Source organism: Plecotus auritus (assembly GCF_963455305.1).
Source record: "Plecotus auritus genome assembly, chromosome: X".
In the NCBI taxonomy this organism is placed as follows: Eukaryota; Metazoa; Chordata; class Mammalia; order Chiroptera; family Vespertilionidae; genus Plecotus; species Plecotus auritus.
The window spans coordinates 133,053,919-133,069,757 of NC_137784.1; the positions used below are offsets into that span (position 1 = coordinate 133,053,919).

Sequence of the window (15,839 nt, forward strand, 5' to 3'; positions counted from 1 at the left end):
AGATGATAGAAAGATGGAGAGGAGAGGAGAGGAGAGGAGAGGAGGGGAGGGGAGGGGAGGGGAGGGGAGGGGAGGGGAGGGGAGGGGAGGGAAGGGGAGGGGAGGGGAGGGGAGGGGAGGGGAGGGGAGGGGAGGGGAGGGGAGATGCACAGAAGGTTCCAGGTCCAGGTCTGCCAGAGTCTCCTTCCCAGAGGAACATTGATCCCTGGGCAGCGCCCTACACTCCCAGGCCCGTACCACCCCATGTTCTGCACTAGGATGCCCTGGTCTTCCCCTGCCCCAGCCAGAAGTTGTTCATACCAAGTTGGCTTTTCAGTTCATCGATCTCTCTCTGGAGCACAGGACACTAACCCAGGCAGCAGGAGAGAAAGAAATTGTTAGTGTATTTTTGCCTCCTTCCTCTGCTCACTCCCTCTCTGGCACCTACCCCACATCCCAAAGCCCAGTGGCTAGACTGAAATAGGACCTTGGGTGGGAAGAAGGTAGCCTCCCTCCATGGTGGTGGGAGGGGGACAATATAAGTCTGTTTAACCTGGACGTAAACCTGCTGCCTAGACTACAGAGCATTACTTGAGGGCAGTCCTGTGCTCCATGTGGTGGTTGCTTCTCTTCCTTCGTTGGTAGATGGAGAAGTGGCCCCTGGTTATCTGAAAGAGAACACAACATCCAGTTCCCAAGCCCAGGAGAGAGGCAGGAAGGGCCCAGCAGGATGTACGGTGAGGCAGAATCTCCCTCTGTGGGCAAGTTGCCTCTGCTCTGCCCAGCATTTGTGCCTTTCTCCCCAGGGCAGCCTTCTCAGGAGCCATGGCTTCGGGCCAGCCCTAGTTACTCAGTTTCCGCCCCCCCCCCCCACCCACCCCTGGGAGAACTGTATGGGAAGGCAGAGATGGCTGGGAGCCAGACCGGGTTTCTGAGAGGGGAAGAGCCAGAGTTTTCCCTCCAAATCCCCCTCCCCAAAAGCCAAACCCTCTAAACTCAACCTGAGGGTGAGGGTGGGGGCACTCTGGAATTGACTCCTTCGTGGTCTATAGCCAAAAGCTGTACATGTTCTGCAACTGGAAAGGTTTTGATCTTGGGCGGTCCACTGCTGTATTCTCCAAAATGCACTGACAGGCGAGGTCTCGGCCCTCTCCTGTTTGTTGAAATCTAAAACACACATTTCTGACTGGTGAGATGGGTGTGTGTGTGTGTGTGTGTGTGTGTGTGTGTGTGTCTGTGTGTGTCTGTGTGTAGGAGCTGGGATAAGTCAGGGAATAGTTGAGAAATAAAAACCTAACGTCAGCCCCCTCCTTCTCAGCCCCTCCCTCTCCATGCTCCCTCCCTCTCAGCCCCTCTTTCTCCACGCCCCTCCTTCCCAGCCCCGCCTTCTCCATGCCCCCTCCATTCCAGCCCCGCCTTCACCACGCCCCTCCCTCCAAGCCCCGCCTTCACCACGCCCCTCAATTCCAGCCACGCCCCTCCCTCCAAGCCCCGCCTTCACCACGCCCCCTCCATTCTGGCCACGCCCCTCCATCCAAGCCCCGCCTTCGCCACGCCCCCTCCATCCCAGCCACGCCCCTCCCTCCAAGCCCCGCCTTCGCCACGCCCCCTCCATTCTGGCCACGCCCCTCCATCCAAGCCCCGCCTTCACCACGCCCCCTCCATTCTGGCCACGCCCCTCCCTCCAAGCCCCGCCTTCACCATGCCCCCTCCAAACCCCTCTCTGGCCAAAAACAGCATTGGGCACATATTAAGCATTTGATCCTATTAAAATGGCCCCCAACTTGGCATCCTAATGAGAACATCAAAGGACAGAAGGACAGGTGAAAAGCTGTTTGTGTTGCGGGTATGGATGGGTAAGGGAAAGAGGAAGATGGGTTACTCACTTGGCCCATAGGAGCAGCCTCTTTATTTAGTTTGGTATCTTCCTGGGCCACCAGTTCGGACTCCCTCGGCCTACTCACCACTGGTTTCTTCCTGGGATTGTGCTTGGGCTGTTTGGACCCCAAAGGGGCCAAGGAATAATTCTTAACAATCCCAAACACTGGAGGTGGAGGGCCAGAGATTGGAGGGAAGGTTGCTGGTGCCGGGGGACCTCCCGAGATACAGGCCTGGGATTTTCTCCCCAGGACAATTTTTGAGACACAGCCAACCCGAGATTTCTTCTCCTGGGGCTCCTTCTTCCTAGGTGTGGATCGAAGCAGGAGACTAGGCCTGTCCGGTCTCTTCCCGCTGACTATGCTTGGCATTTTCTTAGCTGATAACTTGTTGGGAGAAGAGAGAACCAATTCTCTAGCAGACTGCCTTTGTACGATTGCAGCTGATGTGTGACGAGTGGAGGACAGGAGGGCACCTGGCCCACCAAGGACACGCTTTCTGGACGTTTTTCTAGAACCTTTGAAGCCACTAGACTTGACTTGGCTTCCTCCTTTGAAGAAAATGCTTACCCTCATTAGCTGTGCCTCAGGAAACTCATCCGATGACACGTCAGAGGGTTCTGGATCTGGGGGTGGCGGGTTGGGTGAGGACGGCTCCTGGAGACCCATAGTGATATTAAGATTTATTTTAGTCACTCTTTTTTAGTTTTCAAGGCACACCCCACCTCCCTCCATCCAGGCCACCCTCCACCTAGGCTGCCATTATCCCTACCACCCCATAGGGACCCCTTCAGCCAAGCCATCACCACCTCCAACATCCCAACACTCCCCACACACACTCGGAGTGTTCTCCCCTCCCACTCCTTAGAAACCGCCACCCAGGAAGTCCTTGTCCCCACCACTTCGAGCCCTACGGCCTGGCTCAAGATGTCCTCCAGAGTAGACACCTCATCATTGAGAGGGGAGCTCATGTGCACAGAATTGGCAGCCAGGCAGGAAAGTCCTGCCTGTCACCGCCTCCAGACCTCGAAACCTTTAGGAGTGGTTGCGAAGCTCCGGAAACTGAAGAGCAGTGCGCACATCTACACAGCCCACCAATCAGCATGCACAACATGGAGTCCTTTGAGGACTCCCACCAATGAGGGCTGAGGGCGGGACCCTGCGTTGCTGGGAGATCAGCCTTAGCAGCGGTGATTGTTGGGGGAGGGGAGCTGAGTGCCAGGTTCCAAAGCTCTGGCCCCGCCTCCTCGGGTGCCTCTGCTTCTGAGCCTCAGTTTCTCACCCTCAAACTTGAGGTAGGAAGTTTTAGTCCTCCTGGGCTTGTGAGGACTGAATATAGTGATGAATGGGAAGCATTCTAGGCCAGAAAATAATCGCAAGCCTCTATTCCCAAAGAAGACTAACAGCCTACTAGGCAAAGGGCCAGAGGATGCAAACAGACAGTAGGCAGGGTTGGAAAGCTTTTCTGTGAAGGTGTCAAATATAATATAAATGGAGCCACTTTAAAATGGAGTCTCCAAAAATAAAATAAAATAAAATAAAATAAAATAAAATAAAATAAAATAAAATAAAATAAAATAAAATAAATAAAATAAATAATAAAATAATAAATAAAATAAAATAATAAAATAAAATAAATAAAATAAAAAATATAAAATAAAATATAAAATAAAATACATAATAAAATAAAATAAAATAAAATAAAATATAAAATAAGATAAAATAAAATAAAATAAATAAAATAAATAAAATATAAAATAAAATAAATAAAATGAAATTAAATAAAATAAAATAATAAAATAAAATATAAAATAAAATACATAATAAAATAAAATAAATAAAATAAAATAAAATAAATAAAATAAAATAAAATAAAATAAAATATAAAATAAAATACATAATAAAATAAATAAAATAAAATAAATAAAATAAAATAAAATAATAAAATAAAATATAAAATAAAATACATAATAAAATAAATAAAATAAAATAAAATATAAAATAAGATAAAATAAAATAAAATAAAATAAAATAAATATAAAATAAAATAAATAAAATAAAATAAAATAAAAAATAAAATAAAATAATAAAATAATAAAATAAAAAATAAAATAAAATATAAAATAAAATACATAATAAAATAAAATAAAATAAAATAAAATATAAAATAAGATAAAATAAAATAAAATAAATAAAATATAAAATAAAATAAATAAAATAAAATAAAATAAATAATAAAATAAAATAAAATAAATAATAAAATAAAATAAAATAAAATATATAATAAAATAAAATAAAATAAATAATAAAATAAAATAAATAATAAAATAAAATAAAATAATAAAATAAAATAAAATAATAAAATAAATAAAATAAAATAATAAAATAAATAAAATAAAATAAAAATTAATTAATTAATTAATTAATTGATTGATTAATTAATTAAAAATAATAAAATGGTGTCTCCTTGCCTGTCTTTTGCCTCAAACCTTTAGAATATTAAAACAGGGCAAAAATTACCTTTGGGCTGGGCCTAGGGCAACCTTATGTCCCAAAGAACTGTTTGCAAAGATAACAAGAAAGCAAGTATTATGACTACTGGACTGAAAAGTTAAAACATCATTAAGCATAAACATCACTATGTTTTGTTATCTGCACCAATAGAAATGCCGCCTTTCTGTGGATGTAACTGTTCCCCGGCCTTTCTCAGAAAGACCCTCTCCCCTTGACTCCTAATTGGAACACTATTTGCCTGAATCAGTGCTTTCCTGAACAGCTATTCTTTTGGCCTCAAATAAATGTTATTTGCCTTTCACTTTGAAAGGCCTTTTACGTGTAGATTAACACAGGAAAGCTGCCCTGGCCAGTATGTAGACTAATCTGCTCTAATACAATTTACTGGCCGGCTACATTCAGGCCAGAGGCCATAGTTTATGGAGCCCTGAGTTAAATCAAAAGGGAGAGAACTCCAATGCTCGCCATTGATCATCAGGAGATGCAAACTAAAATGACAAATCATTTTTCCCTCACCAGACTTGCAAAACTTCCCAAGGTTGGTGGGCATGTGAAGTGGGACAGGCAGTTGGCAAAGTAATGGGGCAGAATCTATGAAATTATGCATCAAATTATACAACATTCGCTCAGGCTCCCGGCACTCTTCTATATGTTGTAGATAAATATTAACTAAGCCCTGAAACAGTCCCATGATTGAAGTATGTACCGCTATGTCCATGTACAGGTGAGGAAACAGCCACAGAGAGGGGCTGCTGCTTGCCCAGGGTCGTTTAGCTTGTGGATCATATCAGCAGAAGGGTTGGATCAAGGCCTTGGCTTGAACTGAGAGTATTACAACTTCAGATGCCAATTCTGGCCCAGCCGGCGAGGCTCAGTGGTTGAGTGTCAACCTATGAACCAAGAGGTCACGGTTCGATTCCCAGTCAGGGCACATGCCCAGGTTATGGGCTCGATCCTCAGTGTGGGGTGTGCAGGAGGCAGCCGATCAATGATTCTCTCTCATCACTGATCTTTCTGTCTCTCTCTCCCACTCCCTTCCTCTTTTAAATCAATAAAATTCTTTTTTTTAAATGCCCATCTATCTGTGATCCAGCACATCCATTACTGATACATCTCCTAGAGATACACATGTAAATGATGTATATAAGGACACATGCCCAAGGATGCTGGTGATAGGAAAAATTAGGAACAATCTCAAGTCCCATCAGTAAGGAAATGGATGAATGCAATGGGTCATATTCATCCAGTAGATTAAAATGCAGCAGTGACAAGGAATGAATGAGGCTGTGTAACTAATTAGATTTCAAGCGCATTGTTGTTACCGGTGTCCGGGGTTCTTGGGAACTCCCGAGATTGAAATCAAGAGAGCTCAACACACACACAAAGTACTCAGGTAAGAGGTTTATTACAAAGCTCATGTGCCAGTCGCAGGGAAACAGTGTCTGAAGGGAGGAAAAATGGCTGCCCCTCTCCGATCAAAAGCCAGGGGAACAGTTTTAAAGAAGTTGAGGTGGGAAAGATGATATCTAAGTATGTAGAGGTGGGAGCTCTTAGGCGCTTGTGCAGTGAAACTACATGCTTCTTCATGCATTGCATGTCTCATTAGCATGTTAAATCTCCACCCAAGGGTGTGTTTTTTAGCATTTAGATGAGGGAGGGTTGCCAAAGGGACAGTCTTTCTTGTTAGCTTGAATGTGTGAGTGAAGGGAACACAATTTCAGTCCACAGCTCCCAGACAGCAGTGTCCTTCAGTCTAGCAGCTAATTGGCTGTAAGAGGGGAAAGCATTGGGGCAATTAATGGGTTCCTGGCTTCCTGCCAGCTGGGCCTAGGGAGTAAGCCTGCCTATCTCATTTTGATGACTGTAAAGGAAGGTGCAAAATGAGACAGTAAGCTACAATTTGTAAATGAAAAATCCCCCTACAAGTCCTGTATGCTGTTTGTGGATATATATATGCAAGCAAACATTATTTTTTTTCATTCACACCTGAGGATATTTTCCCCATTGATTTTCAGACAGAGTGGGAAGGCGGAAAGGGAGAGGGAGGGGAGGGGAGAGGGAGGGGAGGGGAAGGGAGGGGAGGGGAGGGGAGGGGAAGGGAGGGGAGGGGAGGGGAGGGGAGGGGAGGGGAGGGGAGGGGAGGGGAGTAAAGGGGAGTAAAGGGGAGGAGAGGAGAGACACATCGATTGGTTGCTTCCCACACGTGCCCCAACTGGGGCCAGAGATTGAACCCACAACCGAGATACGCGCCCTTGACCGGGAATCAAACACACCAGTCTTCCATCAGAGAGCCGTCGCTCTAGCCACTGAGTGAAACCAGCCAGGGCAGCAAACATATTTTTTAAAGTTATAGAAGGGCACACACCAAACATCTAACGCTGGCTGGGAGACAACAAGGGGTGGAGTGGGGTGAAAATGCCAGTTGTTTGTCATATTTCCCCCTGAATCTACTGGTTCCAAGCTTACCGGAGCAAGGTGCCCTGACATCAGAGCGGCCCCTTCCTGGGTTTCTATAAGGCCTTCCAGTGGTAGAATTTCCCATCTCCAACAGCCCTTCACCCCTTACATACCTCCCTTCCTCTCTTTCCCATTCAAACACCTCTGTCTTCCATTGCCTCTCCCTCGCACAGCCTATTCTGGATTAATAGAAGCCTGGAGTGTATGAACACCTCTTCCCCATGAGAACTTGTCTGTCTGATTTCCTTGAGCCTGCACTGAGAAGCCTACCTACCCTACACCTAGAAGGTTACCCAGCTGGGCAGATTGAGTGCACCATACATTTGCACTCTCCCATCTCAGGCAGGCCCTCAAGGCCCTGCCCATCTCTGGTTAACTCCATCTCCCAGCCTCCTAAATATTTTTTTAAAAGTATTTTTATTGATTTCAAAGAGGAAGGGAGAGAGAGAGAGAGATAAAAACATCAACAATGAAAGAGAATCATGGATCGGCTGCCTCCTGCACACCCCACATTGGGGATCAAGCCCACAACCCGGGCATGTGCCCTGACCTGGAATCAAACCCTGACCTCCTGGTTCATAGGTCAATGCTCAATCACTGAGCCACGCCGGCCAGGCCCTAATGATTTTGATGTCAGACAATTTAAAAGGGATAATGAAGGATATAGCAAAGTCTTGTATACCCAGCACCCACCTTAGAAACATTACCAATCGAACTGAAGCCTCTCGTTGATCCCATTCCCTCCCTCCTTCTCTCCCCCAACAGAGAGAATCCCAAGGGCTGTTTCATACCTCATGCTTTCCCTTCATTCCCAGGATTCTGCTGCCTTCCCCTTACCTCCCTCTGCAGACAACCTTGCTCTTCACTTTCCAGAGAAAAGCAAGAGTAGCAGACTCACCCGTCTTCCTGGTACCAATCACTCACCCCTGCTGTACTGTCCCACCTCTCTGCCCTCCCTCCCATCACCTGCAGGCCTGTGCTTTTCTACCCAAGGCCCATCTTTCCCCTTGTCTTTGGCCCCATCTCCTCTTGCCCTCAGTACTGGCTACCCTTCCTTGTCCTGTTCATCTGGGTCCGTTCCATTTTTTCTCTCCTTTAAAGCAAGGGTGATTTTATAATATTTACGTTAGAACTGACATGTGCACAAGGTAAAAACAGAATTCAAGTAATGCACAATGGTATACAATAAAAAGTAAGTCTCCCTGGCAACTGATCAATGATTCTCTCTCACCATGGATGTTTCTATCTCTTTCTCCCTCTCCCTTCTTCTCTGAAATCAATAAAAAAATATTTTTAAAGAAATCTCCCTCTTTAACTTAACTTCTAATCCTCCTCCCTAGATCATTAACCAGATTTTTATATATCCTTCCAAAGCAACAGATATCCCTTTTTTGTTTTGCAGCAGCAAGAGCTTAGCAGACGAAATTCACTGTGCTGCACCTTGCTTTTTACACAATATACCTTAGAGATTGTCTTATAACATCACATGTAGATCTAATGGATTTTTATTTTTTAAATATATCTTTATGTCAGAGCAGAGGGGAGAAGGAGAGAGAGATAGAAACATCAATGATGATAGAGAATCATTGATCAGCTGCCTCCTGTATGTCCCCCATTGGGGATTGAGCCCGCAGCCTGGGCATGTGCCCTAACCAGTATTCGAACTGTGACCTCCTGGTTCATAGGTTGACGCTCAACTACTGAGCCATGTCGGCCAGATGACCTAATGAATTATTTATCACATCTATTCCACTAAGGATACACAGCCTGCTATTTCTGGATGGAAAGGGCCCAGTATCTTCAAGCAACAGTGTTTCATCAGGGGCTCAGCATTGGTCCCTGTTGCTGGCAAGTTGGACATCCAGAGGCAGCAGTAGATGGTTCAGCCTTGGTAAGTAGGAGTCTTTACTCTTGAGCTTCCATTTGGGCTTCCAGGAACACTGATGCATGGGCCCACCAGGACAGTTTGGGGTTGCTCATGACAAAGGATGGCTAATATGAACTGGCCAAGTCAATTTGTCTTAGTGGATGCTTTCTGCTCAGTAGTGGCTCATGATTCAAGAATCTTCATACTTCATGCCCACTACCAGCTATCCATCCACAAGCCTCCCCTCTAGACCTCTTCCTGGTCCTGAATATTCCAGTCCTTTCTCTTCAGGTTCCTAACCAAATGACCAAGACATTGGGCTCTATCTATCTATCTATCTAAATTTATGTGTTAATATAATATTAATATATAACTTATTATATATATACTGGAGGCCCGGTGCACGAAATTTGTGCATGGGGGCAGGAGGGTCCCTCAGCCTGGCCTGCACCCTCTTGCTTTCCAGGACCACTGGCTCCTAACCACTCACCTACCTGCCTGCCTCATCACCCCTAACCACTCTGCCTGCTTGCTTGATCTCCCCTAACCCCTCTGCTTGTCTGATTGCCCCTAACCACTCTGCCCACCTGATTGCCCCTAACTGCCTCTGCCTTGGCCCCCAACTCTGCGGCTTCATCTGGAAGGACATCGGAAGGTCATTTGGCTGTCCAGTCTAATTAGCATATCACACTTTTATTATTATAGACTAGTGGCCTGGTGCACGAAATTCGTGCACATCAAAAGGGGATTAATTAGAGGAAATAATTTAATATTGCTCTTTGCCCTTTCTCTATAATAGAACTGTCAGAGATGAAAGAAAATTAGTAAAATGTATGTGAAAACCTTCCTCCTGTCAGAGTCTGGGGCACACACGGAACCTAGAGTCAAGTCCCCGCCCACCCACATGCGCCTCAAAATCACGTGAGACCCAGACCCAGCCGCCCCCCCCCCATTGTGCTAGATTTAGACCTGGCCATTCCCACCCTTGTCAAGCCCCACCGGGCAGGGGACATAGCCTCAGGTCCCCTGGCCCGGCGCCAGGATGGGGTCATGGCCTTAGGTCCCCCAGCCCAGACCAGGGTGGGAGGTATGCCTTGAGGTCCCCCGTCAAGCCCCACCAGATGGGGGACATAGCCTGAGGTCCCCCATCAAGCCCCACCAGGTGTGGGGGGGGTGCAGCCTCAGGTCCCCTGGCCCGGCACTGGGAGGGGGGCACAGCCTCAGGTCCCCCATCAAGCCCCACGAGTAGGGGGCTGCAGCCTCAGGTCCCCCATGAAGCCCCACTGGGCAGGAGGCATGGCCTGAGTTCCCCCGACCCAGCACTGGGGGTGCACCTTGAGGTCCCCCGTCAAGCCCAGCTGGGTGGGGAGCAGGGCCTGAGGTCCCCTGTCAAGCCCTGCCAGGCAGTGGGGCACAACCTCAGGTCCCCTGGCCCGGTGCTGGGGTGGGGGGCGCAGCCTGAAGTACCCTGTCAAGCCCCACCAGGTGGTGCGGCATGGCCTGAGGTCCCCGGCCTGGTGCCAAGGCGGGAGGCGTGGCCTGAGGTCCCCTGTCAAGCCCCCCGGGTGGGGGGTGCGGTCTGAGGTCCCTGTCAAGCCCAGCCAGGCAGGGGAGCGCAGCCTCAGGTCCCCTGGCCTGATGTGGGGGCGGGGGGCACGGCCTGAGGTCCCCCATCAAGCCCCGCGGGGTCGGGGGTGCAGTCTGAGGTTCCCCGGCCTGGTGCTGGGGTGGAGGGCACAGCCTGACTTCCCCTGACCCAGCACTGAGGGTGCACCTTGAGGTCCTCTGTCAAGCTCTGCTGCGTGGGGGCATGGCCTGAGGTCCCCTGTCAAGCCCAGCCAGGCAGGAGGGCGCAGCCTCAGGTCCCCTGGCCCGATGCTGGGGCAGAGGGAGTGGCCTGAGGTCCCCGTCAAGCCCCGCCTGGCAGGGGGTACAATCTGAGTTCTCCTGGCCTGGTGCCGGGGTGGAGGGCATGGCCTGAAGTTTCCTGTCAAGCCCCACCTAGTGGGGGGTGCGGCCTGAGGTCCCCCAGCCTGGCACTGGGGCAGCCTGAGGTCCCCTAGCCCAGCACTAGGACAGGTAGCGCACCTGTCAAGCCCCGCCAGGTGGGGGGCATGGCTTCAGGTCCCCTGGCCTGGTGCCGGGGTGGGGGACATGGCCTGAGGTCCCCCAGCCTGAGGCCAGGGCGGGGGGCGGGGCCTGAGGTCCCCTGTCAAGCCCTATGGGGGCAGGGGAGGGTGTAGCCTCAGGTCCCTGCTGATTTCTCGTTAAGGCTCCTTATGGGAACTTGGCTTCAGCTGTGGGTGCAGCCATCTTTGTGACGGAGTGATGGTCAATTAGCATATTCCCTCTTTATTAGATAGGCTACATATACAGATATCTGTGTTTTATTTATATATGTACCTGTAATATATATTTCAGAGTTGCTATAACATATTACCACAAACTGAGTGTCTTGAAACAACAGAAATTCATCCTCTCCTATTTCTGGAAGTCTGAAATCAAGGTGCCTGCAGGGCCATGCTCCCTCCAGAAGCTCTGGGGAGGACTCTTGCTTGCTCCTTCCAACTTCTGGTGGCCCCAGGGGTCCCCTGGCTTGTAGCTGAATAACTTGAATCTCTGCCTCCACCTTCACATGGCTTCTCCTCTTGTATCTCTTATAAGGACACTTACTGGATTTGGGGCCCACCTGGCTGATCCAGAATGATCCCATCTCAATCTCTTTACTTGATTTACGTTGGCAAAGACCCTATTTCCAAGTAAGGGCCTAGTCACAGGTTTGGGGACATTATCCTTTGTGGAGGGGGGGCTATCATTCAACTGAGATAGGTAGATAGATAGATAGGTATTCCCACCCAGAGCTATTTCTCCTTCCCCACAAAGTGGATGATGAGGTGTACCACTCATAGTTCTGCCCTTTAGTAAGATCTTCCTTTTCCACTGTTTCTTTTTGTTTAAAACATTTTTATTGATTTCAGAGAGGAAGGGAGAGGGAGAGAGAGAGAGAAACATCAATGATGAGAGAGAATAATTGATCAAGGAACCACACTGGAGATTGAGCCAGCAACCTGGGCATGTGCCATGACCAGGAATCAAATTGTGACCTTCTGATTCATAGATTGGCGCTCATCCACTGAGCCACGCCAGTCAGGCCCTACTGTTTCTTAAGGGTCACCTGGGGTGTGACTAGAATGCAGCTGCCATCCGCTCTGTGCTTGTACCCAGACACTGAGCCAAACAATCCATAAACAAAATTTGGATGTTTTCTCCTCCTTCAGATGGTCATACTTGATTGTCTTTGATTCATTGTCTTGATCAAGGTGGGCAGAGTGCAGTTTCATGGTTTCTACCTTCCCCACTGTGATAGCTCTCCTAATGTTGGGAAGGGTGCAGGGGAAAGCTCCTCATGTGTGCAGTGGGAGTCTGCTAAAAGTGGAGATTGATATCTTGTTCATGTGTGGGTATTTTCAGAGCCGTCAGGCTTGACAACCCTCCCAGTGCTCTCAGAGCAGTGCATGCAGAGGGCAAAGCCCCTTCCAGCTGAGAGCCACCTCCCCAACTAAATGGGCCACCCAAATGTTTGCTGTTTACAGCTATCAAAACTGCCCTCCGAAAGTTTGTGCCAATTTATATGCCCTGCATGGTATTTCCCCAAACTCTCACCAACACTGTATGCCCCCCTTTTTGTTGATATGATCAATGAAAGGTGATATTTTTGTTGTTGCTTAAGTGTGAATGTCTAATTTTTCTTTCCTGAATTGCATGTTTGTGTCCTTTGGCCATTTTCTTAATGGAATATTGACCTTCTTTCTTAATGACTTGCAAGAGGTTTTATATATAAAGACTATTGATGATTTCTGTTATGTATGTTGCAAACATTGCTCCTCGTGTGTAACTTGCATTTTATTTTTATTTAAGATGCATGTGACATGCTGTAGTTTTAAATTTTGTTTGCCATCAAATCTCTGTTCTCGCATGATTTCTTCCATTATTCAGATGCTTTGCAAAAACGTTTCCCATTTCAGAAGTGTCAATCACAAATGCGAAGTTGCCAGGGTGGCTAAAGCCCTGGTGCTGTTGTGTGATCGAGGAATCAGGACTTGGCCCCACAATTTTCTGTCCTGAAAGCAGCTTTCACATCCTTATTTCTCATGGTGTAGGCGAGGGGACTTAGCATTGGAGTCACTGCTGCATAAACTATAGAGACAATTTTGCATCCATCTTGAGACTCTTTGGTCTGGGGTCCCATATAAATATATATTAATGTCCTAAAGTAAATGTTGAACATAACCAGGTGAGAGCCATATGTGGAAAAGGAATCTTAAGACATTCCTGAGAATACAAAGGTAAGAGAGAAGGATGAAAACGAAGGGCACCAGCCTTGAAATGACAGCGCACACCATCATCATAACCTCTAGGGAAATGGTGTTGGAACAGAACAATTTAAAGATGGCTTGAACCTCACAGGAGAAGTGATTGACAGAATCATGCCTGCAGAAACTTATGGGGAACAGCAGAATGGGCATAGCAGTTAGCAGAAAGGCTGTCACCCATACAAACAAAACCATTAAGAGGCATACTTGAGCCCTAGCTGGTTTGGTTCAGTGGATAGAGCATTGGCCTGGGGACCGAAGGGCCCCGGGTTCTATTCCGGTCAAGGGCACATACCTCTATTCCAGTCAAGGGCAAATTCATGTGTTTCTCTTACATCAGTATTTCTCTCTGCCTTTCCCTCTCTCTCCCACTCTCTCTAAAAAAATCAATGGAAAAATATCCCCAGGTGAGGCTTTTTAAAAAAAGGCATAGCCCTAACCAGTTTGGCTCAGTGGATAGAGCGTCAGCCTTTGGACTGGGGGGTCCTGGGTTCGATTCCAGTCAAGGGCATGTATGGGTTGTGGGAACATCCCCAGTCGGGGGTGTGCAGGAGGCAGCTCATCGATGTTTCTCTCTCATTGATGTTTCTAACTCTCTATCCTTCTCCCTTCCTCTCTGTAAAAAATCAATAAAAAATATATTTTTTTAAAGGCATACTTTAGAAGGCATGACCCAGTTGTACCTAAGTGAGTCTGAGATAGTCTCAAATCTGTCATAAGCCGTAATGGCAAGAAGGAAACACTTAGCCAGTGCCAAGAAGGCTTGGATGGTGAGCTGGAAGAGATGGTGGGAAAGTTCTGCAGAGTGTTCACCATGGTCAGTGGCACCGCACTGGTGGAAAAGAGGAGATCCAACAAAGACAAGTTATGGAGCTGAGAATTGACTCCTATCAGGAAAATGATCATGCAGTTTCCTACCAGAGTTACTATGTAGAGAAACATCAGTTGCCCAGAAGAGAACACTCTGGGATGTGGGGTGTTTGGACAGTCCCACAAGAATGAATTCATTCACTTTGGTGTGGTTTGTAATCTCCTGGTAATTTATTTTCTCTGTCTCAGCTCCAGGTGGGAGAAAAAGCAAACCAATCAGATCTTTGTCAACAAGGAATGCATTGATTATACCATCAGGTTGATTAAACTGCATCAGCCCTTGACACATGACATCTCTGAGGTTTTCAGTCTTTGAGCCATAAGCAGCTTCAGCAGCCCACTCCCATCCCTGCATTCCTCTGCTGGGAAAATAAAAAGGTAGTCCTCTAGCAAAAAGGATCAGAATCCCTGGACTTGTGTGAACACAATATTTGAGGAAGAGAGAGCAGAGGATCCTCTAATCCTCCAATGAGATTTCACTTCAAACTAAATGGTACCTGACCACAGGTGGAAAGCAACTGCTTCGTCATTCAAGGGCAGAAGGATGACAGTGTGGTGGCACAGGAAAAGATCCTTGGGACAATTTTGTTTTACTCACTCAAGTTCACCACTCAAGATTTTGTGCCCCTTCCCACCCCAAGGCTGGGTCTGAAAGGCCTGCAATGGTTTTCTCCCACATCTTCAACCAGCAAATTATTACTCTTCAGGGTAGAGAAGAGAGAAAGGAGAAAGTGAAGGTTGGAAGTGTTTTGGAGCGAACGCGAGTGAACGACCACTGGAGTCCAGACCAAATTAAAATTTAGGGAGCCTTTATTAGTCGGCCGGCCAGCCAGCCAGCTGGCGACTGCTCTGCCTTTCTCCACACAGGGAGTCCAGAGAGCAGCCCCAACCCTTTGTGCAGGACCACTTTTAAGCACATTAACCACATCCTGTTTTTGCAGAGCAAGTAACCCAAGACAAAACAGTTTTTCCTAAGCAACGTCAGGATCATGCCATTGACGACCATGTTATTTACAGGGTCATCCTGTTCTTCAGAAAGCTGACAGTGTTCTATGAAAGAAGGCCTATGTGCTGGGAAGGGGCCATGAGACCATATCTCAAGGCCTGGCCTGATGTCAGCACTGACAACTCTATCTGGGGCTTAGTCCACGGCCTCTCTGGAATGGTAGTAGTAAGCATGCTCAAAAATTCCCACTCTCTAACAGAAGGTCAGGGGGTATCCAAGGGAGGGACCCTAAGGACTGCCCTGCTGGGTGCCTCTTTGTTCCTTTCTGATTCTTAGGTACATGTGAACAGGTGGGTGGGACTAGCAGGCCTGGCCAGTGCTGTCTGGACTTGGTTGCAAGTATTCTCTTTGGTTGGCAATGTCTCTAGACTGACCTCTCTTGCACTAGAAGGATGAGATCTGGGATCTTGGTGTGACTACAGGCATGTATCTGACTCTCATGTCTGTGCTTTTGACTGTGCTCCTAACTACTGTACTGTAATGTATAATCAATAAATCTCCAGATGTGAACCTCCATCTGGGCATTTGCCATCACCTTAAATACCACTTCACCAATGTCAAGCTCATTCATATGCCCTACTCCCCTCTCAGTCAATGCCATTTTCAACTTTGCTGTTTATTAGTGTCTGGCACATATTAGGTGCTCACCAAATGTTAGATCCTTCTTCAACTTACCTTCCATATCTCGTCAGTCAAAAAGCTCTGTTAACCTGTCCATTTAATTGAATATGCATTTACAGACACCTGTTGTAGAGTGGGCATTGAGAAGAATATTCCTTTACAATATCTCTCATATCTATTCATTCTTCTTTATTCTGATGTCTTTAGAGTCCAAGAATTTACCACCTTACCAGGGCTCCTCAAACTTTTTAAACAGGGGGCCAGTTCACTGACCC

General features: G+C 47.1%; 1 pseudogene across 1 annotated transcript; it reads right to left on the minus strand.

The window, feature by feature from the left end:
• Nucleotides 1-12,787: 12,787 nt before the first annotated feature.
• On the minus strand, nt 12,788-15,625 carry LOC308240321 (olfactory receptor 13H1-like; annotated as a pseudogene). The gene is made up of 3 exons: nt 15,619-15,625; nt 13,722-14,126; nt 12,788-13,237 (listed from the first exon to the last, which is right to left on the minus strand). The product of its transcript is annotated as an olfactory receptor 13H1-like (transcript).
• Nucleotides 15,626-15,839: the final 214 nt, after the last annotated feature.